The sequence below is a fragment of the Pseudorca crassidens genome, chromosome 3 (genome assembly GCF_039906515.1).
Source record: "Pseudorca crassidens isolate mPseCra1 chromosome 3, mPseCra1.hap1, whole genome shotgun sequence".
NCBI lineage: Eukaryota > Metazoa > Chordata > Mammalia > Artiodactyla > Delphinidae > Pseudorca > Pseudorca crassidens.
This window is the reverse complement of record NC_090298.1, coordinates 105357379-105375812: the sequence shown is the minus strand read 5'-3', so window position 1 is coordinate 105375812 and position 18434 is coordinate 105357379. Positions and strand designations below refer to the sequence as shown.

Here is an 18434-nt window from a genome sequence, read left to right as displayed (position 1 = left end):
CATAGTACTCAGGGGATCAGTGAGGGGGCCTTGCCTCAGGCAATGATGAGAGGGACAAAGAGGCGACCCACAGGCAGTCCACTGAGGAGTGGGCTGGCCTTGCTACAGGTACGCGCCGAGCTCTCGAAAAGGAAACTGCTGCTGTGCTTTCAAAGTAATCAATCAAAATACATGTGATTGGGAGGTAACCAGAAAAGGTAGGGAAAAAATTGACTAAATGTTTAACGTCGCTGACTTTAAAATACAACAAACCTGAAACTGATATGGACAGCAAATAAAAAGATAAGAGGTACATGAAACCAGGTAATACAAAGGCAGAAAAAAGCATTTAAAAGACATATTTTGTTTTTAACAGCTTTATTGGAGTATAATTGCTTTACAATGGTGTGTTAGTTTCTGCTTTATAACAAAGTGAATCAGCTATGCATATACATATATCCCCATATCTCCTCCCTCTTGCATCTCCCTCCCACCCTCCCTATCCCACCCCTCTAGGTGGTCACAAAGCACAGAGCTGATCTCCCTGTGTTATGCAGCTGCTTCCCACTAGCTATCTATTTTACAGTTGGTAGTGTATATATGTCCATGCCACTCTCTCACTTCGTCCCAGCTTACCCTTCCCCCTCCCCGTGTCCTCAAGTCCATTCTCTATGTCTGTGTCTTTATTCCTGTCCTGCCCCAGGTTCTTCAGAACCATATTTTTTTTTAGATTCCATATATATGTGTTAGCATATGGTATTTGTTTTTCTCTTTCTGACTTACTTCACTCTGTATGACGGACTCTAGGTCCATCCACCTCACTACAAATAACTCAATTTTGTTTCTTTTATGGCTGAGTAATATTCCATTGTATATATGTGCCACATCTTCTTTATCCATTCATCTGTTGATGGACACTTAGGTTGCTTCCATGCCCTGGCTATTGTAAATAGAGCTGCAATGAACATTGCGGTACATGACTCTGAATTATGGTTTCCTGAGGGTATATGCCCAGTAGTGGGATTGCTGGGTCATATGGTAGTTCTTTTTTTAGTTATTTAAGGAACCTCCATACTGTTCTCCATAGTGGCTGTATCAATTTACATTCCCACCAACAGTGCAAGAGGGTTCCCTTTTCTCCACACCCTCTCCAGCATTTAATGTTTGTAGAGTTTTTTGATGATGGCCATTCTGACTGGTGTGAGGTGATATCTCATTGTAGTTTTGATCTGCGCTTCTCTAATAATTAGTGATGTTGAGCATCCTTTCATGTGTTTGTTGGCAGTCTGTATATCTTCTTTGGAGAAATGTGTATTTAGGTCTTCTGCCCGTGTTTGGATTGGGTTGTTTGTTTTTTTGTTATTGAGCTGCATGAGCTGCTTGTAAATTTTGGAGATTAATCCTTTGTCAGCTGCTTCATTTGCAAATATTTTCTCCCATTCTGAGGTTTGTCTTTTTGTCTTGTTTATGGTTTCCTTTGCTGTGCAAAGCTCTTAAGTTTCATTAGGTCCCATTTGTTTGTTTTTATTTCCATTTCTCTAGGAGGTGGGTCTAAAAGGATCTTGCTGTGATTTATGTCATAGAATGTTCTGCCTATGTCTCCCTCTCAGAGTTTTAGAGTGTCTGGCCTTACATTTAGGTCTTTAATCCATTTTGAGTTTATTTTTGTGTATGGTGTTAGGGAGTGTTCTAATTTCATCCTTTTACATGTGGCCACCCAGTTTTCCCAACACCACTTATTGAAGAGGCTGTCTTTTCTCCATTGTATATTCTTGCCTCCTTTATCAAAAATAAGGTGTCCATAGGTGCATTGGTTTATCTCTGGGCTTTCAATCCTATTCCATTGATCTATATTTCTGTTTTTGTGCCAGTACCATACTGTTTTGATAGTTTTGTAGTATAGTGTGAAGTCCAGGAGCCTGATTCCTCCGGCTCCATTTTTCTTTCTCAAGATTGCTTTGGCTATTCAGGATCTTTTGTGTTTCCATACAAATTGTGAAATTTTTTGTTCTAGTTCTATGAAAAATGCCAGTGGTAGTTTCATAGGGATTGCATTGAATTTGTAGATTGCTTTGGGTAGTATAGTCATTTTCACAATGTTGATTCTTCCAATCCAAGAACATGGTATATCTCTCCACCTGTTTGTATCGTCTTTAATTTCTTACATCAGTGTCTTATAGTTTTCTGCATTCAGGTATTTTGTCTCCTTAGGTAGGTTTATTCCTAGGTATTTTATTCTTTTTGTTGCAATGGTAAATGGGAGTGTTCCCTTAATTTCTCTTTCACATTTTTCATCATTAGTGTATAGGAATGCAGGAGATTTCTGTGCATTAATTTTGTATCCTGCTACTTTACCAGATTCATTGATTAGCTCTAGTAGTTTTCTGGTAGCATCTTTAGGATTCTGTATGTATAGTATCATATCACCTGCAAAGAGTGACAGCTTTACTTCTTCTTTTCTGATTTGGATTCCTTTTATTTCTTCTTCTTCTCTAATTGCTGTGGCTAAAACTTCCAAAACTATGTTGAATAATAGTGGTGAGAGTGGACAACCTTGTCTTGCTCCTGATCTTAGAGGAAATGGTTTCAGTTTTTCACCATTGAGAACGATGTTGGCTGTGGGTTTGTCATATATGGCCTTTATTATGTTGAGGTAAGTTCCCTCTATGCTTACTTTTGGGAGGGTTTTTATCATAAATTGGTGTTGAATTTTGTCTAAAGCTTTTTCTGCATTTATTGAGATGACCATATGGTTTTTGTTCTTCGATTTGTTAATATGGTGTGTCACATTGATTGATTTGCATATATTGAAGAATCCTTGCGTTCCTGGGATAAACCCCACTTGATCATGGTGTATGATCCTTTTAATGTGTTGTTGGATTCTGTTTGCTACTGTTTTGTTGAGGATTTTTGCATCTATGTTCATCAGTGATATTGGACTGTAGTTTTCTTTCTTTTTGACATCTTTGTCTGGTTTTGGTATCAGGGTGATGGTGGCCTCGTAGAATGAGTTTGGGAGTGTTCCTCCCTCTGTTATATTTTGGAAGAATTTGAGAAGGATAGGTATTAGCTCTTCTCTAAATGTTTGATAGAATTCACCTGTGAAGCCATCTGGTCCTGGGCTAAAAGTCAGATTTTAAAATGCAGTTCCAAAGGAAAGGAAGAATGGCCATGATTCAAGTCAATGAGCAGGAAAAAGAGAGCAGAGAAGGAAAAAACCTCAATTGCAAACATTCTAAAATTTATGAAGGGTGACAATAAGCAAAGCCTACTCTCAATATGCATTTCCTAGGCAGCGGTGCATTTATTAATTAGACGCTATAAAAGTCACTAGGGAGGAAGCACCCTGCCTAGAGCTCCTAGGATAAATTGCTTTTATGATAAAAAGAAAGTTTCATTTCATAAAACTTTTGTAACGTCAACAGATCTGGAATAAACTATTGAAAAAAACAAAACTAGGCACACAGCAAACAACTTATTAGACATGCAGGATTTATCTTACATTATTAGAACCTACCTTTCATTTCATAATTTCAAAAGGTTTAAATGAATAATTCTGTTTTTAATCAGTATGGCTTTGGTCTCATTAGTACTTTAATAAACATACTTTCACACAATTAAAAGCAGTGGAAGAGAATTATCGAACCTAAAGCAGATCAAGAAAGCAATTACTGAAGAACTCACAATATTCTTTCACAAAATAAGATTAAGTGGTAGTTCCAAGATGATATTTCAGCCTAATTGTTATTCATATGAGTAGCATCTTTTATTGCCTATGGATATGGCCAAAGTTGTGTTTTTTTTTCAATTTTAATTCTTTCAATCTAAGATTTATTCTTAAAAAAAAAAAATTACATGGTATGTTCCTTTAAGACCTCTCAGCTATCCCAGTTGGAGAAGAATCTGTCCTGTTTTGAAGGTCCCCCAAGGTAAATTACATAGTCCTTTGTAACTTGTTCCCTGGTTCATCAATCCTAAGAGTACGGAAAATCTTCATTCCATGTAATCCAAATCCATTATCCTATAACTTGATCCCCCCCTCCTCTTAACAGCATAGTCAATCCTGTACATCACTGTTCCCTATATTGTAAATGATTTTATTCCTTAAACATGAATACATCCTTGACACTGCTCTTTGTTATACTAAATACTACAACCTCAATACTTTTATGTAGTTTTTAAAAGTTTACTCAATTTCACTCATCTTCTTTGCTGAATCCTCTCCAGAATGTCCACATCCCTCTCAACTTCCGGGAGCCTCAGGTGCTAAATTAAAGATCCATTATTCCTTATGTATAATGGGGGATTAATTGATTGACGCAGAACAACAATGTAGGTAATAAAATTACCTTGATAAGGATATCAAGATCATGTCAAAAGCATTAAAAAAAAAACATCACGATGACTTAGAGTTCTTTTCCCTCACTGTGATATTGGGGTAAGAGGGGGCTGGAGCACATATGTTTTATAGAATATATTTTACAACAAGAGGAGAGTGGTAGGAAGAATTTAAGCATTGAGGGGATAGAACTGGTCTTTCCTCTCCTTCATAACCCATTTATTTGTACATCCCATTCAACAGCTTCTCTCCCAGCAGAGCAGTCAGGCACAGACCAGTTCTATTTTCTCGGGATTAGATAAAAACAAAACCAAAAAAAACCCTTAAGATATTTCCTCATGGTAGAAACAAGTTTATAGCAGACATTGATAACTATCAGCATTAAAGAAAGGGTTTCAGGCTTCTAAAGAAATATTATCGTGCCGACATGGTTAATTTCCTGCCTATATCTAAGCACTGTGGCATGCTTTGAAGTGACAGCTTCTCCCCTTGGGGTTTTATTTCTCTAAAAAGCCACTGATACATGGGCCTCACAATGTGAATACTAAGCACCAACATGGACTCTACTGGGAAGAAAATCCACATACAGAAGTCTACAGACAAATAGACAGGAAGTAGGACAAGTAAAATACAGAAGCCTGGCTTGAATGTAGCCATCAATGTGACTTCCTTTCCTTTCTTCATTTGTCATATTTAACTGCTTCAACATACCCACTTTTAAATGTATACTAGTGAGTTACACAGTTTATCGCACAAAAGCCAGCTTTCTTCCCTGATTACTACAAATACAAGAGTATGTTGACTGTCTAGTACAAGAGGGAGAATTTGTTCCTTATGTTTAGTGCCAAGCTTGGCCAATTATCCTGAATTCAAGTACTGTATTTAGAAAGACAGTTTGGAGAGAGTCTGAACTCAAATCATCTGACATCTTTTAGTTAACACCTCACTCAAATTTCAAGGGGCAAGTATTTCACTCCTCAAGAAAAAGGGACTGGGTTGTCTCCCACAGACAACTTTTTTAAAAAATGTAATATGTATAACTGAATCACTGTGCTGTACAGCAGAAATTAACACAACATTGTAAATCAACTATACTTCAATAAAATAAAATTTTTTTAATGTAGTTAACATGGAAACAACTTGAATAACCTAATAGGAAAAGGTAAATGAACAAAATTTTGTTTCAGATTAAATTGAAAAGAACCCAGATGCTAATAAGGAAGCGATGCCTCCTTTTCAGCTTCTGGTTTCAGTTCTTATTGTGCGAACAGCTAGAAATGGGCTATCAGATGCCATGTGCCCAGAATCATGCAGATGTTTCAGGAGACAGCTTAACGAGGGTCTCAGCACAGACAGCTTGCTCTAAGAAGCTCTCATAATAAGTTGGAAATAAAAGGGATTTTAAACTACTGTGTAATGTCAGGAGTATACAGACCATGCTACAGCTCTTCGGGACAGCTTAGCAGAGCACTGGCTCCTCTCAAGACAATGGACTCCCTGGAGCTCTAATGGTTGTAACTTCCAATGACATCTGTAACCACAGGTTATGTTCAGGGGCTGGGAGCTGAAATTCACTCAAGTGATATCTCTTAAGTACCTGCCTTGTGCCAGCCATGGTACCAGGCCTTGACTTCAAACAAGAACAGTAAAGCTCATGCTTCTACAAGCTTATAGTTTAATGGCAAGGTGTCAAGTTACTAGGCAAGAGAATAACCTGTGGCAGGTAGTGAGGTAAGGATATGGACTGGGTACAACGGAAAGCACAGGGATGACACTTAACCAATGTTGGTGAGTCGGGAAAGCCTTCCCTGGTAAAATGATGTCTAAGCGAAGACCTAAAGGCAGAGGGTGCCATATTTAAGTAAAGGGCAGAGGATTTGTACATGGGAAAAAGGGGCCACTGCAAGGAGAGGGAGGTTGCAGGGGGTGTTACCTTCAGAAAAATGATACATGCAGTGGCCAAAAGCCTTTTACATGACAAACATCCATGAATGCCCTCTTGGGCTTCTACACTATTGTATCATGGCCACTGTCATCTTTCTTAGCTGTGTGCACAACAAAAAGAAGTATAGAAATAAGCAGAGAAGAAGAGATATTAGACATGTCCTCTCCCTCCATCCGTCCTCCCCAGCCTGCCAAGCTCAGCTCAAAAACCTCTGTGCTGCAGGCACATTTTACAACCCAATCTGAGATGCTCTCTGAAAAAGGCAATATATATTTTCCATGACACTCACTTTGCACTTAGATCACAGTTTTTATATATGTTTGCCTTGTCTCATATCTCTCAAATAAAATTGAATTTCATAGGTGTTAAGACACACGGACACCCTTCTAGATCTTAGCAGTTATCAACAGAAGGTTTCATACAGTCATGTCCTGGCAGTCACCTGGCTGACAATGATGGTGAGAGGCATTCTTATTCAGAGATATTAAGCTGTGAAAAACTGTGCAACTGAGTCATGAAGTAGTGTAATAATAACGAGGAGACTGATACTTACAGTGAGGATGATTATCTCTCCCTTTTTTGGGAAAATCAGCATGCTTATGCACTATTATGGGATAGCAGATACCACATCTAGTTTAGAGATTAGTCTGGGAAAGTGTATCAAAAGCCCTTTACTCATAAATTCATCTTTGGGGATTTTTCTAAGAGAAACAAACATAAGTGTGTAAAGACAATTAGTAATACTTACATTGTGCCCACAGACGTTGTTCTAAGCACCTGAAATAGATGAATGACCACAGTGTCCCTATGAAGCAGGGACTACAGTTACCCCTATTTTATAGAAGAAGAAACTGAGATCCAGGTGACGTGCTTAAAGTTACACAGGCAAAGAGGGGTGAAGAACAGGCCTCCCATCTTCAGTTTGGATTCTAAACCACTCTATTCTACCCCCGCCCAAGCTTTAAAGATGCTTATAACAGCACTGTTTATAAAAACAAAAAAATTAGAAACAACCTAATTTTCTAGCACTGGTGAAAGGACTGGTGAAAAAAATTTTGGTATAATCATACAATGGAATACCATGCATCAATTAAAAGTGATATTATAGAAGAATATTTAATGAACTTGAAAGATGTTTACAATATTGTAACTGTAAAAAGTAGATTAAAAATATGTAGCACATGATCCAATTTTAGCAACAGATTAGAATAAACTAGATGAAATTGTCATTAACTTAGGTCAAAAATGGCCTAATATCAGCAACTGTATATGGTTGAACCTAATATGTGGGGAAGGGAGGAGAAGAGGGAGAATGAGAAAGACACAGAGACAGAGAGACAGATATTGAAACACTCTGTTGTGGGCCAATGGGACCACTGGGTAACTCTGGGTCTTAAGACTGTGCATGATTTTTTTTTAATTCATTTAGATTAACTAGATTTTCTAAATTTTCTGCAATTGAATGTATCCTTTTGGCAGGAGGAGAAAAGCAAGCAAAAATTTACATTTTTAAATAGTTCAATCTGCTGAGCATTTATACTGTGCTATGTTCTGTGCTCCACGCTTTACACACCTCTCTCCAGTCCTCACAGCACTGACAAGGTGGGTGTCATTATCACCTTCAGCACATGGAGGATATTTAGGATGAAAACATGTAGGTAAAATGTCCAAAAACACCAGACTGTGGTGTCAGTACTTAAACCCAAGGTTGTCTGCAAACAAAAGTCCAAGCACTTTTCACAAGTCCATTCTGCTCCTGAAGTAGTGAAATCACGTATTTTGGTTAAACATAATATCCCACAATTATGTTTTTCATCTAATATGATCCATTAAGGCGGAGCAGCCAACGATAAGACCTTTCACTGAGAGAGCCTATGGGGTCAGCCAGTGACTCAATATTCAGGGGCACTGAAAATAGGAAATTACCTCAGTAGTGAGAACATAGGGCGTTTCTCAAAGAGAAAATAAAATTAAGGAGATGGTTAAATCTGAAGAGCTTCTGTAAATTGAAAATGATTCTATGCAAACAGAAAGGGCAGTGAACTCACTGTGAAAACAGTACTGATGCTATTAGCTGGCCTGCTAAGGAGTACTCTAACCTGAAAACTAGGCCTGTATAGTACCTGACACATGGCTGGCTCTCAAGATACATGTGGTGAGTGAATGAAAGTGATTGTGCATGCAGAGCAGGATAACTAACTTGGACAAGCAGAGAAACCTTAAAACCATCATCACAAATCTAGGTACACCCTCCTCTCCTAATTCACTTCAAGCAGTCCAGTTTTCCACGCAAAGGACAGGGAGAGAGAGAATAGGTTCCAAGATACACTGAGTTTTGAACATGTGTCAGCATTATGCAGCTACTTTATTTTAACCTCACAATAACGCGATAAGATGGGTACAATTACTCCAACATTTCATGTGAAAAATGGACTCAGATGATAATTTGCTCAGTCACTTAGCATTCAGGTGGCAAAAGCAAGGGTTCAACCCAAACCCATCAATGCTTCCATATCTGTGCTCTTCCACACACCCTGTGGACCATCCCAAGTGAGCAATGCTCATCAATTACCGGATGTGATATCAGTGCTCATTACTGGCCTGCTTTTCAAAGGGGAACCTTCTAGGACAAAAGTGTCACAGATATTTGAGAAGTAATACTTGTTTGCCTAAAATGAGAGTTCCCAGGCTTCAAAGTGTTAGTAGCAGGTTCATCAGAATGGTTTGATAAGAAATGTTCCAACATGTCCATAGCCATGCATGTATTGACAAAAACAAGGCATTAGGAAAAATCTTTGAACAAATGAGAGATGGTTTAGTAAATCTCTTGTTTTTGTGTAGACCAAGAATAAAGAAAGGAGAACAATTAGAGATACAGAGAAATGCCAAATGGACAGATACTCCAGAGGAAAGAACAAGGGCACATGAATACATTGTCTCATCCAAAGGACTCCCTCAGCAGAAAAAAAAAAAAAAAAAAAGGATGAAATCATTTTTCCCTTAGAGAAAGAAGTGATGGTTACCATCAAATTCACCTTGTTACAAAATTCATCAATCACTAGCTGGCTCAAGAAATGGGTACAATCACTTAGCATTAGACAGGCCTGGACCTTAGCAGGAACACTGCAACTTCATAGGAATGGAAACTTGAGCAAGTCCCTGACCTTTATTATACTTAATTTTCTTTTGGTAAAATGGGGATGGTGAAATGTACTAATTACATCAAAAGTACTTGTTGCTATGTGTGACACAGCACAGATCTGGTAGCAGCAGAAATTTTATTCCGTGGTTGGCACAGTGGAGCGTCCCACCCCTAGAAAAACATCCTCCAGCTGTATATGAGGCTGGAATAACAGGCCTGTCCGTGGTTTTCATTATTTGTTTGTCTTGCATGAATCATTCATGCCAAAAAGGACAACTTGGTTCTCACAATGTGAATTCCAAAAACAAATTGCCCAGTAACTCCATAAAGTAAAAACAAGCCCTGGTGTATCACCCTTTTCATCCATTTTTATAAAGCCAATTGGAAAAAGCTCAGACCTGGGATGAAAACCAGCGTTAATTTACATCCTATTCTTAATTGTCAATTAAAAACTGGATTTAGAAATTGCTCACTTGCTGACGATTAACGTGTTCAGAGGTGTAGGCTCATACATGGAGCCCAGAAATATAAAAGGAGAGACTTAGAAACAAACATGTGAACTTCTTAATAATCCTCCCCTTAGCATAAAGAAGTAGATGGTCATAAATAAAATCTAAAGAATCCTGCCATATTAGAAGGCATCAATTCCAGGACTTGATTTTTCCCCAGCTTATCTACACCCAGCAAGACCACAGAAACAGCCTTGAAACACAGTTTGAAGTATAAGATGCTTTTTTTAAAGCAACTGGTTCTGAATTACAGCGAAAAACAAAAGGGCCCAATTCTGTGTGTTTGTGTTTGGTATAAAGAAACCTTTAGATGAACTGAATAGTCCGTTTTTTTGTTTTTGTTTTACCTTGGTTTAACACCTCTGGGATCGAAGAGGTAAAACTGTAGAACTATATGGGTTTCAAGAACTTTGTGGATACATCTCTACCAGATACTTACAACGGGATAGTGTGTTGAATCTTGGAACTCATGTTTATTATAGGGAAAGTGCCATCAGTTTATAATACATAACTACCCTCACCAGAGTTGCTGTTTAAAGGAACTAAGACTGTAAGTGCCCTTAACATCTAAATGTCAAGCATCTATTAGGTTACATCAGTCAGCTATACGGACTTAAAAATATATTTTTACATGGAGTTTCACCGTGATGTTCTCCATTGACTTTAAATATAGGAAAATCTGTGATTATGAGAGAATTTAATAGGAAAGAAAATTCAGCCCTTCATATTCTCATATATAGACAAAGCACAAATAAGTCACTTTCAAGAAAATATCTCTACAGAGTGCTGTGGGTTTCAAAAGAGACCAAAATAATTTTCTGCTGTCTCAAAGGATAGAAAAACATGATTCTTCCTGAAATATACACATTTTCTTCCCAAGCCTTGGTTCCCTCAGGGTCTTTTATCTCCCTGTGATTTCATTCCTTGTGCCTCAGGCTAACAAGGCTATGGTGTGTCATTCCCTTTGTTAATGTAGAAGAAAAGATCCTCATTCAAAACATCAAGTGCTTTAAAAATAAAACAAGTTTGTAAAGCTTCTCCATCCATGAAGAAGAACAATAAAAATGTATTTTCCAGATCCTCTGAAAGCACTAAAACCTCATGTCCTTCACATGTCAAAAAGCCGGCTGGAGAGCTGACAGAGTGCCAGCAGTCACTATGGACAACCACCCAGTGCCGTTTATATTAATATTATTCAGTGGCCGAGAGAGAGAACCTTTATTCTTCTTCTTTAAAAAGTGTTTATTAAATGAATTTTCGAAGCATGAACTGTCATTTTATAACATCAGTGCATGCTTATCCCAAATTATGAACCAGAAAAAAGGGTGTGAAATATTTATTCTTTAAGGTTTCTAAATATGAATGTTGATGTCTCTCAACGAGGCATATTGATGACTCTATTCACAGTGGAGGGAAATCTCAAGGATATAAATTGTAGGCTGGGATTAAGTAAGGGATTTGGGGGGATTACATTTATTCACTGAAGTCAAAAGAAAAACAACGACCTTGGGAGCCATTACGGGATATCCTGCTTTATAAAGTCTTGCCATATTTTTGCTCTTTTGCCCATTTATTCTTCCATTAAAAATGTACAAAGCAGCTTCTATGGTTACTAAGTTCTGTTTGTTGAGTACTTACTATTGCTCCTCCCTAAGACCTGTCCTATAGCTAAGATTTCTTTGTCTACTGGAAGAGACTGGCCAACAGTGAGACTCATCAGAAAAGAATGTGCTAAGTCTTGCAGTGCACAGAACACTCAAACACGGAGGACTTACACCCACTGCGCCTCTGGGCAGAGGAGAGCAGGGAGGGGAGAAGGCTTCCAGAAGAGGTGGGCTGGAGGTGAGCACTGAAGGATACATACTCAGGACCACCACTGTGCAAGTACTTATTATCTTCATCCTGGATGTGAGAGGCCAAAAGGCGGAAGCCTTAAATGATTTGCTTAAAACCCAACAGTAAGGAAAATCAGGTCTCAAACCCTCAGTGCTAACAGGATGGTCTGAAAAATTTAAGTTTTCTTGAGTAAAAAAAAAAAAAAATTAACCACAGAAGACAAGTAAAACTATAGCAAAGCCCCACGTTCTCACAACCTAGAATTAACTGTTGTGACCATTACATCACATTTGCTTCATCATTTAATGCAAGAAATAACACATTACAGTTAAAGTCCCTTTTATCTCCTTTGTACCTTGTTTTCAGTTCTTTCCCTACTCCTTCCTCAATGGGAACCACTGTCATGATTTTTTTAAAAAATAAATAAATTTATTTATTTATTTTGGGCTGTGCTGGGTCTTTGTTGCTGCGCGTGGGCTTTCTGTAGTTGCGGTGAGCGGGGGCTACCCTTTGTTGTAGTGTGTGGGCTTCTCATTGCAGTGGCTTCTCTTTGTTGCAGAGCACTGGCTCTAGGCACGTGAGCTTTAGTAGTTGTGGCTCGCGGGCTCTAGAGCTCAGGCTCAGTAGTTGTGGCACACGGGCTTAGCTGTCCCGCGGCATGTGTGATCTTCCCGGACTAGGGCTCAAACCCGTGTCCCCTGCATTGGCAGGCGGATTCTTAACCACTGTGGCACCAGGGAAGTCCCCGCTGTCATGATTTTAATGTGTATCATTCTAGTCTGCTTGTGTGTCCAAAAATTATATATTGCATGAATTAATATATTATTAATATATTGCATAACTTTTATGAATTTATTAGTTTTCTATTAAAATGTTTATATCACTGTGTATCTTGTTTTCACCCAATATTACGATATTGAGATCCACTAATGTTGACACATCTTTTAATGCAGTGTATTACTACCTAGAAATTTATAGGAATGAATGGCTACACAGCATTACACTGTATTAACAACCTCCAATAAATCTATCTTTTCTCATATTCAAGGCCATTTTTACTTGTCTCCAAATTTTCACTGTTACAAAGATGCAAAGACTATATCCCCTATACATGTATGCAAAGGTTTCTCCAAGGTATACAGACAGATGATAAAGAAGTCAAAATAAAATTACCTAATCCTATGGTGTACACAAATCAACATATTATTCTAGAGGCAGCCAAACTGCTCTCCAAAGTTACTCTGCCAACTTACCCTCCTGAGAGCAGTGTGTGCAAGCTTCCTTTCACATCTTCATTAACACTTGATATTGTCAGACTTCTAGACGTTTGCCAATCAGATGGTGAAAAATGACATCATGTTCCTTCATTATGCACTTCCTCAGTTATTACAAAGATAAATATTCTCATATGCTTATTAGCCAATCAGGTTTCCTTGCCTTGAATTACTTTATTGTATCCTTTGCCTAATCTAAAGTTGAGGGGGTTTTTTTCCTTATTGATTTGTGGGAGTTCTTAACATATCCTATATACTAATCATTTGTTTTTGTTTGTTTGTTTTTTTGTTATTTTGGCGGTACGCGGGCCTCTCACTGCTGTGGCCTCTCCCGTTGCGGTGCACAGGCTCCGGACGCGCAGGCTCAGCGGCCATGGCTCACGGGCCCAGCCGCTCCGCGGCATGTGGGATCTTCCCGGACCGGGGCACAAACCCGTGTCCCGTGCGTCGGCAGGCGGACTCTCAACCACTGCGCCACCAGGGAAGCCCTAATCATTTGTTTTATACGTTGCAGAAATCTTTCTCCATTCTCTTCTTTCTCTTTTAACTTTGCTTATGGTGTCTTAAAGAACTGTTTAACTCTGATGCAGTCTAATATTCTAAGAACTAATTTACAACATGGATAAATCTGGTTTGTGTAATACTAATTTTACAACATGAGGCTATTTTTATTTGTAAGAATAAAGGGGCTTTTCTTTAATACATGAACAAAAATTCACGGCTATATACTAATATCAAGTTCAAATCAATTCCATTAAAATTTAAACTTTCTTTGGAAGTTACTTCCACTCACTTTGTGCAAGAGTAGTGAGTAGTAAAACCATTAGGTTTTCACAGAATTTTAAGACACCATTTATGGCCCAGAGGCAGGGCACTTATAACCTCTACTACTTACCCTATTGAAACAGTCTTTATAAGTAGTATAAATGTTACTGTTTTATTACTTTCTACACTTTATTAATTTACACATGTCAAACATGATTACTTTGCTCTAACATATATGTACAAATATTCAAACTTTTTAAAGTCAACTTGGTTGTCAATGAATTAGAAGATATTTTGACCAAAGAAGGAAAAAACAGGTTTTTTTCTTATCTGCCCTGAGGAAGTTTTCAAGTATTTAAAAAACATTCTTTGACACAATCACAAACAATAAGAAATTTGATATAGTCATGAAAGATACCGGACTATATATTAAACCAGAGCACTTAATTTTAGCCAATTAACAGCATAACCTTATGAGAGGAAATGTACATGGCTTTACTAAAATCAGGTATTAGTCTCCCTGATTTTACAGGTAAGGTAAAACCTTTCCTCTTTTGAGGGTGAGGAGCTGTCTTACTACACAACTTCTTCAAAGTTTATGGAACTGACACCTAGTTCATCTTGCCTGGCTTCTACAATCTCACTGCAGCTGTTAGTTTATGGGAATTCACCAAGGATGAATGAGCCTGCATTGCACACAGCCAAAGTGGAGCCTGAGCTCCCTTAAGGCCACTGAAGGAAGGACTTCAGGCCATGCCCTTTCTCTAGAAGACCTTTGACCACGTCCTCCTTGACTTCTCCAGATGCTTTGCCTATATATTTGTAGATGGACTTCCAATCCCTCTATTAAACTGCAAGCATTTGAAAGAAGAGGCGGGGTCTTTCATCTCTCATATCTCATGTTTATATCCATTACTGCTCCCGGAACGTTTATGCCTTCATTCCTTCCTTCCACAAGTATTTATTGAGAATCACTGGGTGCCCAGCACTGTGCTAGACATTAGGTGAATAAATTAGCTAGGCAGCAGTGAATAAAACAGACAAAATTCACATTTCTATGGGCCTTCTATCCTGGAGGGGAATACAGAGCAAAAAAACCAAACCAACCAAACAAACAAAAAAACAAATGAAGTATTTTCAAATAGTGCCATAAAAACGTGTTAAAAAGATGACGTAATAGATAGTTATGGGAGAATATTCTTTATGTAGTCAGGGAAAGCCTCTCCTGGTGGTGACACACAGATTGAAAGTTCGTTGACCTAAATTAGAAGCCAGCCACATAAAGTTCCAGGGAGGAGAGTATTCTAGGCGGAGGAAATATCAAGTGCAGAGGCAGAAATGAAGCTACTGTGTTCCAAGAAAGGTAGGCAGAGGCTGAGCAGTGTGGTACCCTGAGTGAGCCGTGGGATGAGAAGGGGCCGGGAAGGTAGGGAGGGACAGATCAAACAGGGCTTGGTGGGTCACGTCAGGGCTCTGGCGTTTATTCTAACCATAATGGGAAATACTGGGGAGTTTGGGGAAGGGGAGCAGCATGCTCTGAAGTGCAGTTTTACAAGATCACTCTGGTCTCAATACAGAGAACTGACTGGAGTGGGGCTAAAGTGGATGCAACAGTAGGGAGACTATTGTGATCACCAGTTAAGAGAGGATGGTGGGTTGGATTTGAGTGGCAGGAGTAGAGAGTAGGAAAAGGTTAGATTATCTTATATTTTCAGGTTGAACCAAGATTTTCTGATAAACAGATGTAGAGGGAGATTACACAAAGTTAAAAAAAAAACAAGGAAAACATATCAATAAATGATGTGTGTGGAGTGGAGTTAAATACAATGACAGCCCAGCCTTGTCTTTACAGCATGTGAACCAACTAGCGCAAGTAACATAAACATCTATAGTGTTCTCACCGTGCCCCGAGCAATACGAACCAGACGTGAATTCATCTGGTAAGGACATTAATGGTCAGAGGTTGGAGATAATGCAAAAAACTGCACCAGGGCTCTGTCTGGGGAGCCTCCTGGCAAGCAACTCTGGACAACGAGAGGCTCCTGCTCAAGAAGGGTGTGGCCTGCTGGGCGAAACGAGATGTCCTCCAAGAGCCCCTCCATCCATTCTCCAGTCCACAGACCAGTCTGATGTGAAGTCTGGTGGAAGGCACAGTTGTCACACAAGGAATTGTAAGTAAGTACCATTTACTGAGCCATTATCATGCCATTGTGTCATTTAATTCTCACAAGCATATGACATAGATACTTTGAAGCTTATTTTAAGCCAAGGAAAGTGAGGCAAAGAGACAGCACAGAATGGAGAGGCACTAAGTCTACTGTCATTCAGTTCCAACAGGGAGTTGGGTGGGTGGAGGTGGAAGAGATTGTCTGCCCCTCCAGAGAGTAACCAACAAAAGCCCAGGTTTCAGACTCCTTCACAAAGGCAAAATCAGCAGTTTCTGTGTGCGACCTCTATCAAGATACTCGGGCAGTCCATCAGTGAAATTGCTTTTGGGCAGTTCTGATGAACCATTCATCCCAAGCTCAGTCCTTCCCACCTGTCATCAATGTCCAGCCCTCATGCCAGTGAACCCAAATGATCCACTCTTATTCTGCTGCTCCATCAACCTGATTTCGAAAGTAATTCTGACAGGGTGATGGGTATGTTAACGACTTGCCTTGAGGACTGGGCTCTGGTGACTTCTCTCCCCAGACAACATCGATCCTCTATTGTATCCAGTCAATAGACCTTTACAGCAGACTTGCTGGTGAACAAGTCAGCTTTTTGTGCCCTACAATTTCTGGCTTGTAATACCCTTCAAATGGATTCCCCCATTCGAATATCCTGCAGGCAAATTCTTATTACTTATTCCGAGCAGCACAGCGTGCTTGCTTTATCTAAAAGGTTATCAGTACTCTTAATGTTGTACCTGAAAATGTTTGAGCTAGTCCGGCCTCCTAGGCATGTTTTCACTACTTCCAAGTACATTTAACCAGAAATGCTATTGGTGACTAAATAAACCCCAGTTTGGATTTTCTAGACCAAAATTAATTTCCATTTTTTGTTTCTAATTGGCACTAATGTCAAAAGCCTAGGGAACAAGCATTTGAAAACTATTTGCTGACTGCTGGCTGATTTAGGACTCTCCATGTGTTTTTGGATGTGCCCTATAGCCAGAGGAGAAATAAATTTCTCTATAGACCTTTAGAAAATCATAAATAGAATTATATGGGTTGAGAGAACAAATGTATTATTGCTACTCATACAAAAGGTTTAAAGGGTTTCCAAAACAAAGAAAGATCTCGGGGATTGCAGACACATATTTATGAGAGTAAATCACACATAGAATCATAGGTTTGAAAGGGATCGTAAATACAATCTTGCCCAACATTCTTAATGTTACAAATGAGGAAATTACAAACGCATTCAACCAAATTGGTGTCATTTTAAATGACATGTTAGTGTGCCCTCGACACCTCTCAGGAACTTTTGTCTTGCTCTTTTGTCTGGTGGTATCAGTCCTGCCTCCTGCTCTCATTCACTGACCCTTATCACTTTCACCAAATCTCCTTTCCAGCTCCAGGAGGCACCAGATCCTTATTTATATTACTGGCTGTGAAAGAGATGCGAGTCTGGTTCCACTATTTACCAGAAGTATAAACTTAGGCAAGACACTTAATTTTTCTGTGCCTCTATTTTCTCATCTGTAAAATAGGAACAAGAATTGTAACCATCTCATCTGTTGAGCATTAAATGAGTTAGTTCCTGTAAAGCTGTAAAGCCCTTACAAAGATGCTTGGCACATACTAAGCTCTCAATAGAGAAGAACTATTGCTGTCATCATCATTATCAACGTACCCAACTTCTGCTTCCCTTGATATCAGCAGATTATCTCTTCCCCAGTTTACCAAGAGAAGAAAGGTCATCAAATATGAACTCACTCAGATGCTCCTCCCCACTGCCCGTGAGCTCCTGAGCCCAGAAACCTATCGACATCCTGCCTGCCACTCTTTCCTCCCTCGTTTTGTTGGGAATGGGAAGTACTTCACACTAATCCTTCCATCAGTGTCAGGATCCCATCCGTCTTCTCAGGAGCTGTGTTCCCTCGATTAAATGAACTCTCAATTCACTCTCCAGACTCTGTCTTTTCTTTCACCATCCTCTCAGCCTCTTTCACCTTAAAACACAATCAAAAGCAAACAAACAGGGCTTCCCAGGTGGCGCAGTGGTTGAGTGTCCGCCTGCAGATGCAGGGGACATGGGTTCGTGCCCCGGTCCGGGAAGATCCAACATGCCACGGAGCGGCTGGGCCCGTGAGCCATGGCCGCTGAGCCTGCGCGTCCGGAGCCTGTGCTCCGCAACGGGAGAGGCCACAACAGTGAGAGGCCCGCGTACCGCAAAAGAAGAAAAAAGCAAACAAACACCAAACTTTCTCTTGAGCCTACATTTGTCTTTTACTAACTCCCTAGCTCTTTACCCTTCCTTGTTGACTTCCCAGTTAAGTTTCTGGAAGAGGAGTCTATGCTTTAGCATCTTTGCATCACCCCTCACCCCACAGCAGTCTGCTTTCTGTCCCAGCACAACATTAGGCCCTTCTTTCTAGTCCAGCCAGAAAACCTCTCACTACTTTACCCACCACCATTTCTAGCTTCCTCAATCCACC

The 18434-nt window shown here is 39.5% G+C and overlaps 1 protein-coding gene across 3 annotated transcripts in view; it reads right to left on the bottom strand.

The window, feature by feature from the left end:
• MEGF10 (multiple EGF like domains 10) overlaps window positions 1-18434 on the bottom strand; it is a 368384-nt gene that overhangs the window by 63618 nt on the left and 286332 nt on the right. The gene's annotated exons all lie outside the window — the stretch shown is intronic.